Source organism: Mesocricetus auratus, unplaced genomic scaffold (genome assembly GCF_017639785.1).
Source record: "Mesocricetus auratus isolate SY011 unplaced genomic scaffold, BCM_Maur_2.0 Super-Scaffold_100007, whole genome shotgun sequence".
NCBI lineage: Eukaryota > Metazoa > Chordata > Mammalia > Rodentia > Cricetidae > Mesocricetus > Mesocricetus auratus.
Genome location: NW_024429191.1, coordinates 38,725,347 through 38,743,653, shown reverse-complemented (window position 1 = coordinate 38,743,653; position 18,307 = coordinate 38,725,347).

Sequence of the window (18,307 nt, the reverse complement as noted above, 5' to 3'; positions counted from 1 at the left end):
CTGGTCTACAGAGCAGCTTCCAGGACAGCCTCCAAAACAATACAGAGAAACCCTGTCTCAAAAAAAAAAAAAAAAAAAACAACAACAACAACAAAAAAAAAAAGCCAAGCTGTCAGTTGTGGGACACCAGAGAGACCCACTTCCCCATCAGCCTGGGAGTAGGCAACTGTAAGACAATGTTTACTAAAAACATGTTTACTAAAAACAATACAATGCCCAGGGCAATAAGTTCCTGAAAAGGGCTGGCCCACGGGAATTGCCCTGTCCTCGATCTTTTCCAAAGACTAACCACCTCCTCAGACCCACCCACATCCACATCTGGTGTCAGAGTAGGAATAAAAGAGAGCCTTCTTGAGGAGCCTTCGGATCTCTGTGTTGTCAATCCCCGACACCCTCTGCACCTTCCCGGACACAGGCTGTGCAGTGGGCGTGGCAGTCAGAACTGTGTGAAATCTCTTCCTGTGGGCAAGCTTCTCCCCTGGTAGCAGGGTTTCAGCCTTTTCCACCCCAGCCTTGGATTCCTGGGGACATTTTAATTCATAGGGGTCTATTGCTATAAGGTTCCTATTATACTGGTTTCAATCCCCAGCACTGGGGTGAGGGTACCTCACTCATTTATAGTTACCCAGTCCATGGTAGTTGTTATACCAGCTCAGATTGCCGGGCAGTGATGGTGCACACATTTAATCTCAGCACTTCCCAGGCAGAGGCAGGCCAGATCTATGTGACTTTGGGACCAGCCTGATCCTCAGAGTGAGTACCAGGACAGGCTCCAAAGCTACATAGCAAAACCCTGTCTTGGAAAACAAAAACAAAAAGCAAAACAACAAAAAAATTGCTCAGATGTACTAAGATAAAGTGGCAGAGGAGAATGGGTGGGTAAAGACAGAAGAGAAATTGATTTGTTTGTGGCTTAGGAGAGTTAGGTTGTTTTTGTTTCTTTGCTTAATTGCTTGCTTGCTTTCAGACAGGATTTCATATCGTCCAGGGTGACCTCAATTTTTTTATGTAGTCAAGGATAACCCTGAACTTCTGATCCACCTGCCTGTACCTCCTGAGTGCAGGAATCACAGGTATACACTACCCTACCCAGTTGGATGCAATGGCAGAGGTCAAACATGAGTACACTAGGCAGACACCCTACCAAGTGAGCCGATTCACAGCCCTATACACTTCTCACTCTGAATTTGTGTAGGAAAAGTTCAGTAGGTCACAACAGCCTTCGATCCTGAAATCAAGATGCTACAGGCCAGCAGCACACCCCCTCCTCTGGTAATCCTAAGCAGCTGGGTGGTGGCAGGGGAGAAGGGGTGTGACCTTTCACATTCTAGCCAGCCCTGTTGTCACTAAAGCCCCCAAAATCCTGCTCAGGGAGGCTGAGAGACAAATTCCTCTGCTGCTAGGAAAAACAGTCAATGGCTCCCTCTGGCTGCATGGGCTCTGACCAGGGGGAGACCTGGAGGCAGGTTGTGTGTGGAGGGTCCCACTCCACACCTCTTACACAGGGCTGTGATGTGGGCTCAAAGGGCATTAAAGGTGTGACCACTACCACCAGGCTTGATGAAGTTTTTACAGCAACAAACAGTTACAAAGCAAAGCACTATCAAATACACTGTTGGAAGGACTAGAGCGGTGGCTCAGTGGCTGGGAGCATCAAGTGCTCTCCCAGAGGACCTGAGTTCCCTTCCCAGCACCCGTGGTAAGCGCCTCACAACCACCTGGAGCCAGCACTTGCACTCACATGCATACACAGGGAGACATACAAACGGACATAATTTTTTTTTTTTTTGGTTTTACGAGACAGGGTTTCTCTGTTTTGGAGGCTGTCGGTCCAGCCTGGCCTCGAACTCACAGAGATCCGCCTGCCTCTGCCTCCCGAGTGCTGGGATTAAAGGCATGCGCCACCAACGCCCAGCCCAAACAGACATAATTTAAAAAATAAAATTAGGGGGCTGGAGAGATGGCTCAGCGGTTAAGATCACTGACTGTTCTTCCAAAGGTCCTGAGTTCAATTCCCAGCAACCACATGGTGGCTCACAACCACCTTGAACGAGCTCTGATGCCCTCTGCTGGCATGTAGACAGAAGATTGTATACATAATAAATAAAATATACAAAAATAAATAAAATAAAATAAAATTAGGGCTCAGCCCTTAAAAGCTAGGCACACAACCAAAAATAAAAAATAAAATTAGATCTTAAAAAGTAAAAAAGAAGCATGGGCTGTGGTGGTGCATGCCTTTAATCCCAGCACTCGGGAGGCAGAGGCAGGTGGATTTCTGTGAGTTTGAAGCCAGCCTGGTCTACAGAGTGAGTTCCAGGACAGCCTCCAAAACAATACAGAGAAACCCTGCCTTGAAAAAAAAAAAAGTAAAGTTTAAAAAAAAAGCCAGCCAAATACAGTGAAGTATGCCCCCACAGAAAAATGGCAGTTTATAAAAGAAAAGTGGGAAATCCCGTATTAAGATGAGGTGAACAAAAGGGATTGCTAGACTTAAATATTGGATAGCTGGACCTTGGTGGTCAGCCTCTGGAAGAGGAAGTGACTAAATAAGGGACTGGACCTTGGTGACCAGCTTTAGGAATGTAATCTAGGGGTTTTTAGCAGGGCAGAGGGAATGGGGGAGAAGGGCAAGGGCTGCCAGGGCCACATGCTCGTGTGGGCTAGAGTCCAGGTTTGGTGGCTGATGCCTTTCACCCCAGCAGAGGCAGGTGGGTTTCTGTGAGTTTAAGGCCTGTCTGGTCTACATAGTGAGTTTTAGGCCAACCAGGGCTAACCTTGAGAATATATAGAGAGAGGAGAAAAGGAAAAAAACTAAAATACATGTGTGTTTTTCTGGAAAACCCTGGCTGTTCTTGAACTCACAGTCTTTCAGTCTTTCACCCTCTCCATCCTCCCTGAACCTGTCTATTTCAGTCATGCTCTGAGAATATTCCAGTTGTCCAGCAAAAGCAGCCAGAAGCTGAGCAACACAGGAAAGGTGTGTCTGTCTCTCTAACACTCAAAAGACCCACAGTGTGGAGCAGGAGGGTGCCCTCCTCTCCCCTCCCCCCACCTGCCTTGAGAGGTCAGTTCTCAAGCTACGAGACTGTCCCGGGTGGGGCTAATTCACTGAGCTCTGGGTTTGGAAGCTCTAAGAGTCTTCCAGTGTTGGAAGTCAAAAAGAGTTCAGAGTTAAGGACTAGAGAGATAGCTCAGCCCTTAAGGGCACTGGCTGCTCTTCTAGAGGTCCTGAGTTCAATTCCCAGCAACTTCAAATTGGCTCACAAGCATCTATAGTGGGATGTGATGCCCTCTTGTGGTGTGCACAAACATGAAGAATCTCTGCATTCAAGGTCAGCCTGGTCCACGACTGCCAGGGATACACAGTTTGGTCCAAGCCAAACAAACAAAAAGAATTCACAGGTTCAGAGTTATCTTTATCTAAATCATGCAAAGGGCTAAAATTTCAGCCTTACAAGGCACCCCAAGGTCCTTGGCTGTCACTTTTAGCCAACTGGCTACAAATTCAAGGTTTCTAACAGTTCCCCAATCTCAAGCTTGAATGTTCAAAAAGGTGGCTTTCAGGACATCTCAGGAAAGCACTTAATTCTGGGATGACCCGCGCTAGGTGATGCAGGGAAAGCGTCTCTATAGCTCCCCCCCCCCCTTAGCGGAGCAGTAGGGATGTGATGTTTGTTCGGTGCTATGCTGGACCATGGACTTCCAGGGTGACAAGTATGACATCCTTTCTAGAATCATAAGCCAGGATTTTGAAGGACAGCGCGAGTACCATAGGAACTCTTTGCTGCCCTCTGCTGGTCACAACTAGCGTTATCAGGAACTGCCGTCTGAGGCATTCATTCCTCGATACCGCTTTGATTTGCCTGACTCTTTGTGGTGCCTAAGGAAGCCAACCCAAGCTCAGCTCCTCTGAACCCCAGAGGTCAGATGTGCTTTTATTTCTCAAGACCACCCTACTCCGGGATGGTGTGCGGCGGGCACACATTACCTGTTACCAAACCGCCATTCTGGTTCCAACGCTGCATCCTAGTTGCGCCAGTATTCGTCCCTGCTGTCTGCTTCCAGCGACATACTGGCTCTGAGATGGACTGTCACCGGTCCCTGGATTCGTTATTGATTCCAGTGGAGGGGATGCACCACAGAATTGGGGCAGACCACCCTTAACCTTTGCTGAGCTGCACATAGCCTTTCAGTGGACGTGCTGACTTTTTGCAGTGACACTTTGTGAGTGGCTCTTTGCCTTTGCTCTACCTTGCCATTCAACTCGCAATAAGAAGGAAACAAATGATTAGTCTATTGGTGGGCAGGTTTTCTCCTAATTGGTGGTTATTTTCAGAATTTATTGGGTAAAAGGAGTTAGGCCTGAGAAACTGTTAAGACTGAACTCGGCATATTCTAGTGGGTTGTCTGCCAGCTCACAAAACTCAATTGTGTGTGTGTGTGTGTGTGTGTGTGTGTGTGTGTGTGTGTGTGTGTGTGTACATAGCCAGACCTTACACCGTGTGAGCTTTGTCTTGCTTTTCAGCATCAGTCTCTTAAAGAGAACTCAGCTTTAGCAGTATCTGAGTTATTTCTGTATCTGTCCTAAGGAATAATGGGCAAGAAAAAGAATTCTCCAGTCAGGCTTTCCATACAATTGGAAAGTGTTCAGGTTTTGCAAACTTCCCTCTATATGGACACCAGCTATTGATGATTATGCACCTAGAGAAACTTAAAACTTAGGTGCAGTGGCACACACTGTTAATCCCAGCCTGGTCTACAGACTGAGTTCAGGACATCCAGGGCTATACAGAGAAACCCTGTCATGAGGAAAACAAAACAAAACAAACAAACAAACAAAAACCCTGGGAGGTGGCACGGCAATTAAGAGCGCTAGAGAACATGGGTTCAATTCCAGCATGAACACGGCAGCTTACAGCCATCTCTCGCTCAGTCACAGAATGTCCAGCGCCCTCTTCTGGCCTCTGAAGACAATGCACACACACGAGCACATAATATGCAGGTAAAACACCCAAACACATATAATAAAGTTTTTTTAATTAATAAAATTGGGAGGAGCAATGTTTCACAGAGCTTCTAAATTTACATAAATTTCATCTAGGGAGAGTAACTTTGTAACTGGGCCAAAATACAACAGGTTCCAAATTCTCCTATTCTTCAAATGTGTTTTACTTGTGCTAAAATAAACCTCAAACATACAGAACTGTTAATAATAAAATATGAGAAAATGTGCTCAGGAGCAGTTAAGCCCCTCAGGATAGTAAGTGGCCACAGCTGCCCGGAGCTGGGAGCCCCTCCATGGTCAGGACCTCTCCTGTCACAGGGGACTTCTTCTGTATATTCCCAGCAAGCACTGGGCCTTACTTAGCCCAAGATTAATCTTCTATTCACCCCTCTTTTTGCTTTTGGTGTTTTGAAACAGTCTCTCCTCATCCCACTCCCACACACTCTCTCTCCTATGCTGGCCTCAAACTCAGATCATTCCCTTAAGGTTCCCTGGTGCTGGAATTCCAGGAATACACACCACCCAAATGGGTGTGGTCCAATTCCCAGTAAACATTTGGCCTCCCCTGGTCATCATATGCCCCAGGACCAGGAAGACTTAGTTACAGAGCATTCTTTAGCTCTGTATCTGGTCCACCAAACATTTTAGCTGCCGGTGAGGACACTATATGTGAAGCTCTTACGACATTTGCCCAATCTCCATTGGGCTGCTCTGCAGCACTACAGCAGGAAGAGTCCTAGGCAGCACGGACTCACATGTGTCTTCCCTTTCCCAGGAATTCCTGATGAAATGGGGCCCAAGAAGCTAAACACCCATCTCTGAGTCCTGGATGTCTGAGCGGAGGTCCCTCAGAGCTGACAGCCCTTTCTTTCTTTTTTTAAAGATTTATTTATTGTTGCCGGGCATTGGTGGTGCATGCCTTTAATCCCAGCACTCGGGAGGCAGAGGCAGGTGAATTTCTGTGAGTTCAAGGCCAGCCTGGTCTACAGAGCGAGTTCCAGAACAGCATCCAAAACAATACAGAGAAACCCTGTTTCGAAAAACCAAAAAAAAAAAAAAAAAAAGATTTATTTGTTTATTATGAATACAACATTCTGCCTCCATGTATGCCTGCACTGCAAGCCAGAAGGGGGCACCAGATCTCATTATAATGGTAGTGAGCCACCATTCAGGTTCTCTGGAAGAGCTGCCAGTGCTCTTAACCTCTGAACCATCTCTCCAGCCCCTGACAGCCCTTTTTTATTATTATTTATATATATATTTATTTATTTATTTATTTATTTATTGTGGTTTTTTGAGACAGGGTTTCTCTGTATTGTTTTGGAGGTTGTCCTGGAACTCACTCTGTAGACCAGGCTGGCCTCGAACTCACAGAGATCCACCTGCCTCTGCCTCCCGAATGCTGGGATTAAAGACGTGCACCACCAATGCCCAGCATCTGACAGCCCTTTCTTGACTGCAAAGTTTTCTTCTGTTCCATAGTAAAATACAGTGGCGTCCTGGAAGAGAGCTTGAGGAATTCTTCCCTATATGTCAATGTCACCCACAGCAGTAGTTTTCCAGCTTTGTACTTAGGAAACCCACCTAGGACTGGAGCATAGCTGAGCACTTGCTGGCATTTTGGTGGTTGGGGGCAGTGGGGGCTTGGGCAGGACCTCCAGCACCTGAAGCAGAAAGAGGGGTAAGGAGAGGTGGGAAAGAAAGGAGGCAAACCCACAGGAGAATCTTACAAAAACAGGAAGGTGTTTCAGGCCTGCAGGACCTCTCGAGCCTTAACCAAGTGGTTTTGCCACAGGAGAACTTCCCTATGCTTAAGGAAGAACTTAAAATGTTGATGCTAAGATGCAGTTCCACAGCTGCTTTGGAGAGATAATGTGGGAAGAGGGGCAGCCTTTGCAGCACACCTCTGAAGAACTGGTGATCTTTTTTTGTTTTTGTTTTATTTGAAGCAGGGTTTCTCTGTGTATCCCTGGCCATCCCTGGAACTCTGTAGACCAGCAGCTGTCCCTGCCTACCGAGTGCTGGGATAAAGGCGTGCGCCACCACACCCAGCTATGGAACTGGCGATCTTATACCATACTGTTGCACACTTTTTAAATTGGCTTTTCGAGACGGGGTTTCTCTGTGGCTTTGGAGGCTGTCCTGGAACTAGCTTTTGTAGACCAGGCTGGTCTCGAACTCACAGAGATCCACCTGCCTCTGCCTCCCGAGTACTGGGATTACAGGCGTGCGCCACCTTGGGGCTGGAGAGATGGCTCAGAGGTTAAGAGCACTGACTGCCCTTTCAGGGATTCTGAGTTCAATTCCCAGCAACCACGTGATGGCTCACAACCATCTACAATTCAATCTCGTGCCCTCTTCTGGCACGTAGGTAGAACACTGTATATGTAATAAATAAATAAATCTTTAAAAAAAAAAAAGGCGTGCACCACCAACTCCCAGCTTTGATTTGATTTCTTTTTTTTCTTGGTAACATAAACCTTCCCTGAAGACCTCCTCCATCCTTCCATGCTGGATGGGTGAGGAGGTCCCTGACATGGGGCCATCCTCCCAGGGCCTGAAGTTTTCCTGCACTGGGTTCCCTGCACAACAACCTTGATAGTACTGGTAACCCACAGACATCAGTGGCTTGGGTCAGCTGTCACAAAAAGAGGGCAACAGAGAAATTCCTTCCTGGTGACCACATCAAGAAAATCTGAGGCCAATCAAAGAAGTGTTAGGGCAAAAGCCCTGGTGACAACTGCTTCTCCAGGGGTGACCTTGGAGTTGAGGCTCAGAGGGGACTGCAGAGATACACCGACATCAGTTAGCGCCACACAGGAGGAAGGAATAAGTCATCTTTGGTGCTGAAGCGGTTCAGCGTCCCAGAATGCACTAGTCAGATGAACACTGTTCAAAGAAATTTCATCTTTTTCATGAAGACTGAAACAAGTGGTCAGTTTGTCTTGACAAAATCAGTGTACTGCCTGTATCTGCCTGTCTTTGTCACTGAATAGCTGGAAGGTGTAGGGATAAATGACAGGAGGACTCTTATGTTCACAAGAGCCCATCTGACTCAGCTCCCCAGGAGTCTCCATCTGCAGGAATGAGTGCCCCAGGAAAAGAGCCAGTGAGAGGAACAATGCAGGTGCTCACTGGGGCCCAGGTTGCTTTCTCTGCCTCACCTCAAAGCCACAGGCCAACCTTGAGACACCCCATCCCACCTCCACCCCCACAGGGTTACCCTAGATGCCTACAAAGCCCAGCAGAGCAGCAGAGCTACTGTTGTTATACAGACAGCAAACAATGCTTTCAGCACCAAGCCAAGGATCCCATGGGTGCCTGGGAGGACAGTGAGCATCCAGGGGTCAGCACCAAGCCAAGGATCCCATGGGTGCCTGGGAGGAGAACAAGCATCTGAGAGGTCTAGAAGTGGTTTAGCCTTCCTCCCCATGAAATGGCAGATTAATTTCTCCCAGCAAGAAGTCATTCCAAGCACCCAGAGATAAAGGGGAATGATTTTGAGCACCCAACCATAACCCTAGGTGTTGCTCAGAAGACCTAGCATCACACAGAAATCTTGCCATTGAGCTGTAACATTGTAGTCTCACACATGCCTTTACCTGCAGGTGTCTTTGCAGGTTCCCACCCCAAGTTACACTCGGAGCAATTTAACAGGTTTCACAGAAAAACAAAAATTGCAAGTTTGAGTCATTATTGGGCAAATGGGAAGATTTACAAAGCAGAGAGCCTATCACAACCATCTTCGAGACAGACCAGAGATGCTCTTCCAGGTAGCTGATAGTCAGGGTCACTCTCTTTGAACTGCCTGGCCAAACTGGGCTCTTCCTGGTAAAGAGGAATAGGACTGAACGACCAGGCAGCCCTGCTGAGAAAATTCCAAAAGAAATGTAGCCTGAGTGAATTGGAATTCTTTCTTCTTTTTCGAGACAAGGTTTCTCTGTAGCTTTTTGGAACTGTTCTGGAACTCACTCTATAGACCAGGCTGGCTTCAGACTCACAGAGATCTGCCTGCCTCTGCCTCCTGAGTGCTGGGACTAAAGGCGTGTGCCACCACTGCCCAGCAGTGACTTGGAATTCTTTTAGAAATGCAGATCTCATTTCCCTATCTTTTACAGTTTCCAAGAAGTCTGCGCTTCTCGGCAGTACAGTCCCATTTGAGGCGGTGCTCCTTCAGCTAACCTTACTTCTGTAAAACAATGTTTTCTAGGCAAGTTTATTGGTAAATCCTCTACAACACTGGTTTGTTGTTCTTATTTTCTTCTTCACCCATCCCCATCAAAAAAGGAGGAGACACAAAACTGGGAGTCATGACCAAGTATTTTGGTTCCATAAGTTCCTCCAGGGCTCTGTTTTGACTCAATTATGGAGTGTGATGGTGGGAAGTTTATCAGTGTTAATTGTCTGCTAATAGAAGCAGCAAATAAAAGAAACAATAAAAAGTAACCTGAACACTTGGGAGACAGAAAAACTGCTGTCAGTTCAAGGTCATTCTGGGCTACGTAGCAAGTCCCAGGAAGCCTTGGAGGGGGCCTTCCCAGGGCGCATGTTCACTCTTGAAACTCCCCTCTATAGCCCAGGGAGGCCAAGCCTACCTCTTCCCGTCTTTCTTGCTCACTGTATGCATCACACACACACACACACACACACACACACACACACACACACACACACACACACACACACAGTACATGTTCTCAGGGAACCCTTGATGAGGAAGCAAGATTCATTCCCAGAATGGCTGCTTTAATACTGCAGTCAATGCCTCTGTTTACCCCTGACCAGTGGCAAACAGGGCTCTCCCTTCAGTTCTTAGCTGTTTCCACACTTTCCCTCCTTGACTGGGTTTCTTCAGAAAAATCCTCAACCATTGCAGGCCTTCCTATGTGTCCAGGGTGTGAGCTGTTCCTCGATTCCTTAAGTGAACCAAATCTCCACATATGCTTCTGCCTGCATGTTTGTATTGGTTCCCACTCTGCGGAGAAAAGGACCAATAATATAAAGCCAGGGTGGATATCTAGCTCAGAGTGCATGCCTAGCATGTAAAGGCTGGAGTTCCATCTGAAACTACAAAACAAACAAACAAACAAACACAACTAGGCCTGGTAGGACACAGGTATGACCCCAGCACTGGGAAAGTGAAGCCATAGAGAGTTGGAAGGCATTTTTGTTTTGTTTTGAGACAGGGTTTCTCTGTGTAGCCCTGGCTGTCCTGGAACTCTCTTTCTGTAGACCAGGCTGGCCTCAAACTCACAGAGATCTACCTGCCTCTGCCTCCTGAGTGCTGGGATTAAAGGTGTGTGCCACCGCTGTCTGACAGTCAGAAGTTTTTATTTGACTACATTAAACCCCTCTCATCTTCCCTGCCTCCTTCCCCCTCCCCCACTCCTTTCTTCCCTCTCCCCACACCATGAGCAAAAGCAACTTGGGTGAAAAAGATTGATTTCATCAACTTAACTAAGGCTGGAGCCCTGGAAGAGTGTGTCTCGCAGGTTTATCCCTCAGCTGGCTTCCATATACAGCCCAAGTCCACCTGCCTGGGGGTGTGTCACCCACAGTCCACAGTGAGCTAGGCCCTCCTACGTCAACTAGCAATCATAATAAAATAACAATAATGAATAAAAGATCCGCAGGTTTTTAGACCAATCAGTCTGATGGAAAGCAACTGAGGGTCCCTCTACCCAGGGTTATCAAGTCGATTAGCCATCACAGTGTCCAAGTGGTCAGTGGCAGAGAAGCAAGTTAAAATACACTAACAGCAGAAGTTCATGAGTTGAAACTTGGCTATTTCTCTGTGCTATTTATCACACACACACACACACACACACACACACACACACACACACACACACACACAGAGGAATCCAGGAGGGATATTTGCTTAACCTCACACTTACTAAGCTCTCACTCCCCAACAGTAACACCTTCAGCCCCGCCCCAGAAGCGTGCCTAGTGTCTCTCTGAGTCTCAGTTTCCTTCCAGAAATTCCAGAATTTGGCTCATGTAAGTGAGGAACAATTCACATTCCCGGACACTTACGAAGACCTGAGATGATTGATATCAGGATTTCTTCCTCTGCAGAGGCTAAACTTAACAAGCGGGAAACCAGGAAGGACTGGAGAGAGAACTGTTTGCTGGGGTCTGGGGGCAGACTCAGGGCATTGACTATACAGTGTTAAAGCAGCCATTCTGAGAATGAACCTTGTATTCTTATCAAGGGTTCTCTGCCCGACCGTCGCCCCCACCCACTAACTGGGAGAGCCAGAGACATCTCCCCCAGCTAGCTCCACTCTGCTTGAGTCAATCGGTAAACAGCAAACAGGGCAGAAGTGACCCCCACTTCTGCTTTGTAAGTTTCTTTTTCCTTTTTTTTTTAAGACAGGATTTCTCTATGTAGCCCTGGTTGTTCTGCATCTCTCTCTGTAGAGCAGGGTAGCCTTGAAATCAGAGATCTGCCTGCCTCTGTCTCCAGAGTGAGGACTAAAGGTGTTTGTCACCACCATCCGGCCTTTGTTTCTTAAAGCCTTCTAGCTTCCTGAGGCCTGAATAGCCATTCAGCCTGCTGTGAGCACCCCGGCTGCCCCGGAACTAGGGAGATAAACCTATTATCACCATTAAAATAAAAAATGATGGAGTCATGTGAGGGAAAAGTATGAAAAAGGTCTGATTGCCTGCTTCCTGTTGGAAGACTTTGGGAGCCACTGATAAGGCTAAAGCTGCTTTCCAGACAGTAGAGTCCCAAGAGACAGCTCTTTAAGACAGTGAGTAAATCTTGAAAAACAAAAAGACGGTAGTAACAAAATGACATTTAACCTTCAGTTACTACACCAGCCCTTTTCTTAACTCTACAAACCCCTCATCAATCCATCTTTGCAGCTTTGGGTATTTTTTGTTTTGTTTTGTTTTATTGTTTTAATTATGGGCATATGTTATATAGGTATGTGCATGTATGGTGGAGGGGGGGGCATGGAGGCCAGGAGTTAGAGCTCCTGGAATTGGAGTTGTAGGTGGTTATCAGCCACCTGATACGGGTTCCAAGAGTTGAACTCTGGTTCTCTAGAAGAGTAGTGCCTGCTCATAGCCACTGGAGCTTCGTTTTTACAGAAGAAAGTTCTTTAAATTTTAACCTTATTGTAAACTATATCTCTAAACAATGTTTTTTGTTTTGTTCTGTTCTGTTTTCAAAAGGAGGAGGGGGGTCTTTAGCAAACTGTAGAGATGTTAAGAGCCACCAAAATCTTAGACTCGTTAATTTCCACTCTCCAAGAGAAACGCACACTCACACTATTAGGAGTCTCTCCTTCCTTACTTTTCAGCATCTTTCTTTCTAATAATCCCTGTGACTAAGATCTGTAGTAAAAACCAGGCAGTGGTGGTGCATGCCTTTAAACCCAGCTCTCAGGAGGCAGAGGCAGGCAGATCTCCATGAATTCAAGGGCAGTTGGTCTACAAGAATGAGTTCCAGCCACTGCGACTACCCAGGGGGGAAAAATCTATATTAAAACCAGGTGTGGTAGGACACACGTTTAGTCCCGGAATTTAGGTGGCAGAGGCAGTGGGATCAGCTTGATCTACATAGTGAGTCCCAGGCCAGCTATGGCTACATAGTGAGACCCTGTCTCAAGATGAGAGGTGGGGTCAAGTGGTTAAGAGTATTAGCTGCTTTTCCAGAGGGCCCAAATTTTAATCCCAAATTCAATCTTAAATACCCATATAGCAACTCAGCTCTCCGTAACTCTAATCCCAGGGAATTCAGCACCCTCTTATGGCCTACATGCATATGGTAGCATGCAGGCAAGCATGCACATAATACACAGAAATACATGCAGGTAAAACACTCATATACATAATAAAAATAAATCTATATTTAAAACCTCTCCTTATTGAAACCACTGACCCATTTGACTTGGGTAAAGATCACTAAGATGAAAGAAAACCCTTCAGACTGCAGCAGGGACGAAACAGAACTGTGCCTCTGTCCCTACGGCCAATGACTAACGTAGTCACAAGGAGACTCCAAGTAATGGTCATCACATCCTTTGCTAGTGGGCTGTAACCTAACCTATCAAGCAAGGCCCCTTAACAGGTCCTTTTCACCCTTACCCATTTGGGTAAGCTATCTGTTTGGATCCATTGTCTGGAATCCCTGCCCAGGAGCTGAGGGGATTCCTGCAGGTATCAGACAGGGAAGCAAACAGTGCAGAAGAAATGAGAATGAAAATTCAGTGCGGAATGACTTCATCAACCTGGATCAGACTTCAGAGAGTCTAACGCCAGGCGGTTCACTGTCAGCATATTTAAAACACTGTACAACTTGGGATAAGGTTTCCAGGCAACAGTCAGTCCAGTCAGTCCAATTGCAGGTGCACAATGAAGTTTAAGGTGTGTCTACAGAGAGACTCCTTTACTAAGTCCATGTGACCATAAGGGTGGGTTCTACAGCTAAAAGACCTAGGATTAAGTGTGGTCTCTGACTGATAGCATAGAGATCAACAGGCCATGAAGTACTTGTGACCTCTCCCCCAAGGATGGTACTGGTCTAGGAAGGCAAGAGACTGGGATAATCATCTGGGAAATTTGGGTGAGGGCTGCCTCCACACATAGCAAAAAGGTCACCAGGTCATTAATAAGATGCACTCTCAGCTTCCTGCATGGAATGCAGGTATTTGGTTTGTATCTTCTCCATCGAGGAGACACGCCTGTGTGGTTAACATTCCTGGTTCTCTTGGTGCTTTGTGAGTACAAGGATGTCTTTGCCCGATTGAGCCATCAGCAACCTCTGACCTCCCCCACCTTGCCGAGTACAACAGAAGTTCAGAGGTGGGGGTGGAGTATCTGTTTTGAAGATTCTACAATGCTGACAGACTGTGCAAAGTTGGAATGTTACAGATCCAAAGCCTAATTATCTTGGGCTATCTTTAACCCCTTAAATGCCATTCACTAGCCACCTCAGTGTCTGACCTAGCATCCTCAGGACCATCACATGAATCTTTGGGGATGTATTAACAGGCTTCCAACAACCCCAAAGCTAAGAATGTCACCAGATAGGTCTGAATCACAGAGTGGCCATTTCCCATCTTCCATGTTTACTATTACTAAGCCATCTGAAACTTAATGTATTATGTATACAAAATGGAGTTTTTTGGTTTTCTTCTTTTTTTTTCTTTTTTCTTTTTTTTTTTTTTTTTTTTTTTTTGAGGCAGGGTTTCTCTGTATTGCTGTGGAGGTTGTCCTGGAACTCACTCTGTAGACCAGGCTGGCCTCGAACTCACGAGATACCTCTGCCTCCCGAGGGCTGGAATTGAAAGTGTGTGCCACCAATGCCCAGCCACAAAATGGAGTTTTACTCAGGCATAAAGAAGGTAATCTGTCACTTATAGCCAAATGGGTAGAACAGGGAGACATCAAAAAAAAGAAAAGGATGCACTATATGTTCTCTCCATTCTGTCTGACAAGAAAGGTTAAAAAAACAACAAAACAAAACAAAACTGACCTGCTTGAGATGGCTCAGTGGGTAAAGGCACTTACTAGCAAACCTGGTAACCTGAGTTCAGATCCCAGGGCCCAACGGGTGGAAGGAGAGAGATCTGATCCCTGTAAGTTGTCCACTGACCTCCCGAGTGTGCCCTTGGCATGCACACCTGCCCACACTGCAAATATAAATCAATGCAATAAAACTTTTTAAAAGTCAAGAGCCAGGTATGGTGGCACATGCTTTTAAATCACAATGCTCAGGAGGCAGAAGCAAGCAGATCTATGAATTCTAGGCCAGTCAAAGCTATACGATGAGACTGTTTCAAAACAACAATAAACACATAAATAAAAAGTCAACTTAAAAGTAAACTAGAGCTTCCTGGAGGTCAGGAAGGATGTGGAGAGGGTGGTTAAATACGATATTACTCAAGGTATGTAGACATGAGATGGCACTCTGCATCGCATCAATTTGTATTTCTTTTCAGACAGGGAATGTAAGTCTAGCTGACCCCAAACTCACTATATGAGACGACCTTGAACTCCTAATCCCCCCAAGTGTCAAGATCACATGCATGCAACACCATTCCTGGCTTTATGCAATGCTGAGGATTTAATCAGGGCTTGGTGCATACTGACAGACACTGAACTTGAACTCATCCTCAGTCAGTCATTGTCCTCGTCCCCTTCCCTCCCCCACCCCATCCAGGAAGTGTCTCAGGCTATAAAGTCTGGTCCTCCCTGCTTCAGCCTCTGGAGTACAGGGATTTCAGGTGTGCAACACTATGCCCAGCATTTAATGTGTGTAATTAACGTGAGGAGGACAACCTGCTATTGAGTTTGGCCTCGCTTTGCTGTTCAGTCTGTCCGAGCCAGCAAACTCCATCTTCTTGACTTCTTCCCTATTTTTCACTGAGGCATCTGTCACTTGGTGTCACTATATTATGGCATTTTAATGCTTTTATTAGCATATTAGTTTCATTGTCGTTTTCATATATGTGTATAAAGTGTTTTATAAAGTATTTTGATTGCTTTCCTCTCCATTACCCTCCTTTGGCCCACTCCCACTGAGCCCTTTACTTTTCTCAATATACTTCTTTCATACATATATAATATATATATGAATGGAAGTAGAAAAAATATATATAGAGAGAGAGATAGTATGTGTGTCCCAGTAAGTTTTTTGTGTAAAGGATCATGGACACCTTTGGTCATAACATTTTTTTTATTCTTCTCTCATATATTACGACCTGACCAGTTTCCCCTTCCTTCCTCTTCTCTCTGTCCCTCCCCCACTTCCCCTTTTCCCCAGATCTACTCCTTCTCCCTTTCCCTTCAGAAAAAGAGCATGCCTCCAGGGATGTCAACCAAACATGGCATATCAAGTTGTACTAAACTATGCACATCCCCTCATGTTAAGGCTGGATAAGGCAACCCAGTAGGAGGAAAGGGGTCCCCAAAACAGGCAGTCAGAGACAGCCCCCACTCCCATTGTTAGGAGTCCCCCAAGAGTATCAAGCTACAAAACCAAAATATATATGCAGAGGAACTAAGCTCATACAGGCTCCCTGATTGTCAGTTTAGTCTCTGTAAGTCCCTGAGTCCTGCAAACCATGTTTTTGAACCTCACTCCTCACATTAGCTATGTAGTCGAGGATTGAACTTCTGATCCTCCTGTCTCTACTCCTGCATGCTGGGATTATAGGTGAGTATCATCATGTCCATTTACACGGTTCTGGAGACTGAACCAGTCAGTGTCTTCTGCATGTTAGGCAAACACTGTACCAACTGAGCTGTATCCCCTGTCCCTGATGTCATTTATTATTTCATTCTCTCCAGCTTCTTGAAGTTGAGTTTTCTTTAGTTTCCTTATGTTACCCTGAGTTCTGCTTCAGTGGCCTAGCTAAATATCTACCTCTCCCTAACCCTTTCAGAGAGCTGGGTGTCTAAAGGCCAAAGTACCTTTTCTGATGGGCCAGCTGAAACTGGCTAGATCTAAGCTAGCTTAAAATACAATGAAGCTCTACCTCCATTATAATCCCATTTGTAGGCTAAACAATACCTCCTATCTCCTGGTGGTTAATAATTGTCAAGAATCATAAAAGAATGAAAAGAGACACCCAAATTCCTGGAAAACTTCCAGAAACCCCAGAAAAAAATAATGTTTCTATTATTTGACCCTCCCATCTTCATTTTCCCTCCTTGAGATAGTCTGGCCATGAAGTCCAGGATGGCCTGCTACTAGATATCTAACACAGTGCAGACTGGCCTCTAACTCTTAACTCCAAGTGGTAGGATTACAGGCATGGACCTGGCACTCAGCTCCTCTCATTCATTACATAGCTATAACATTCCCACACCTAAGGCTTAGAAGTTCCTTTTCTTTCTTTTTTTTTTTTCGGTTTTTCAAGACAGGTATTTCTCTGTTTTGGAGGCTGTCCTGGAACTTGCTCTGTAGACCAGGCTGGCCTCGAGCTCACAGAGATCCATCCACCTGCCTCTGCCTCCCGAGTGCTGGGATTAAAGGCGTGCGCCACCAACGCCCGGCTGAGAAATTGATTTTCAAGTCTGTCTCTAATCCTTGGCAAAAATAAAAGTCCCGCTCACTTAGAAGCTGCCACTCTAACTGAATAGTGGTAGCAGAGACGGGGGGATCATTGGCACAGCATGGACCAGACAACAGAGCAGGGTTTACAGGCAGGGTGTCTTCTGGTACTTCACCCACAAATCCTGACAGAGCACTGGTTGTTATAGAGCACAAAGCCTTTCTGTGGCTCTCAGTGCTGCCCCAGGGCCCCAACACTCCAACCTCATTTCAGAGACCACCTTTGCCAGGATGTCTGACCCACCCTGCCCTTCAATACAGCGAGGTGACAAGTCTCAGGACCTGCTCATCACTGTCTTGAGGCTGCCATGCTGCTTTGGAGTCTTCCTGTGGCTCTTCAAATCAGCACCTGTTTTTGCTCATCATTTGCCCTTCCAATGGCCAGTGCTGTGTACAGATGTGCCCAGGGATGCAGATGCCTTGTAGACACTCAGTACCACGTTTCCTGAATGACCACAGAACGAAGCGGACAACATCACCTGTCTTCTTTATGAGGCACCTGAGGCACAGAAAGGTTACGGGCAGGCCCGCGATCACCTGACTGGGCCTTGACGGGCATGATTTAACACAGGTGTTCTGATTCCCAAACCAGTCCATCAGTCCCTATGCTAGGCTCAATACAGAAGAAACAGAAATTCAGAGCCATCGGTGACTACCAAACAGCGAGAGGGGACTTGAATGCTGAGAGGTGGGAGACCCAGGGAAGAAACTGAAGGGGAGGGGTGTGGGGTGGGAAAAACCACATGAGGTGTACCAGTCATCTCTTGGCTCTGCATTTTACCTGCTTGAGCAAGCCCGGGAGCCCAAGTACTCAGCAGCCACCAGGCATGAGATCAAACAGTTGCTGGGCCAACTGCTAGGCTTGACTGGGGGTCTCTGGCTGCTCTAGGGGCCTAGAGACTAGGCTGAGCCTGAGAAGAGATTGGCATCAGTCTGTAAATCTTGATAAGCAGAGGGTGGCTCCTCCTGTTACCTGCAAGCCTCAAGTACCAGCCCTGGTGACCCTGGCTCAGATTTGCTGCACCTGAGGAACAAACAGCCATTTACTCATCCGTTTGGTTCATCTAATGTCACAAAATCTGGACATTTGACTCGACATCTACTAGTCGGAAGCAATTATCCCAGTTATTAGAAGGAAGGAAATGGAAGCACATAGACCCACATGACAAAAACAGTCTGCCGGTGATGGGGTATCTCCAAAAAGCCGCCTTCTTTAAGGGAAC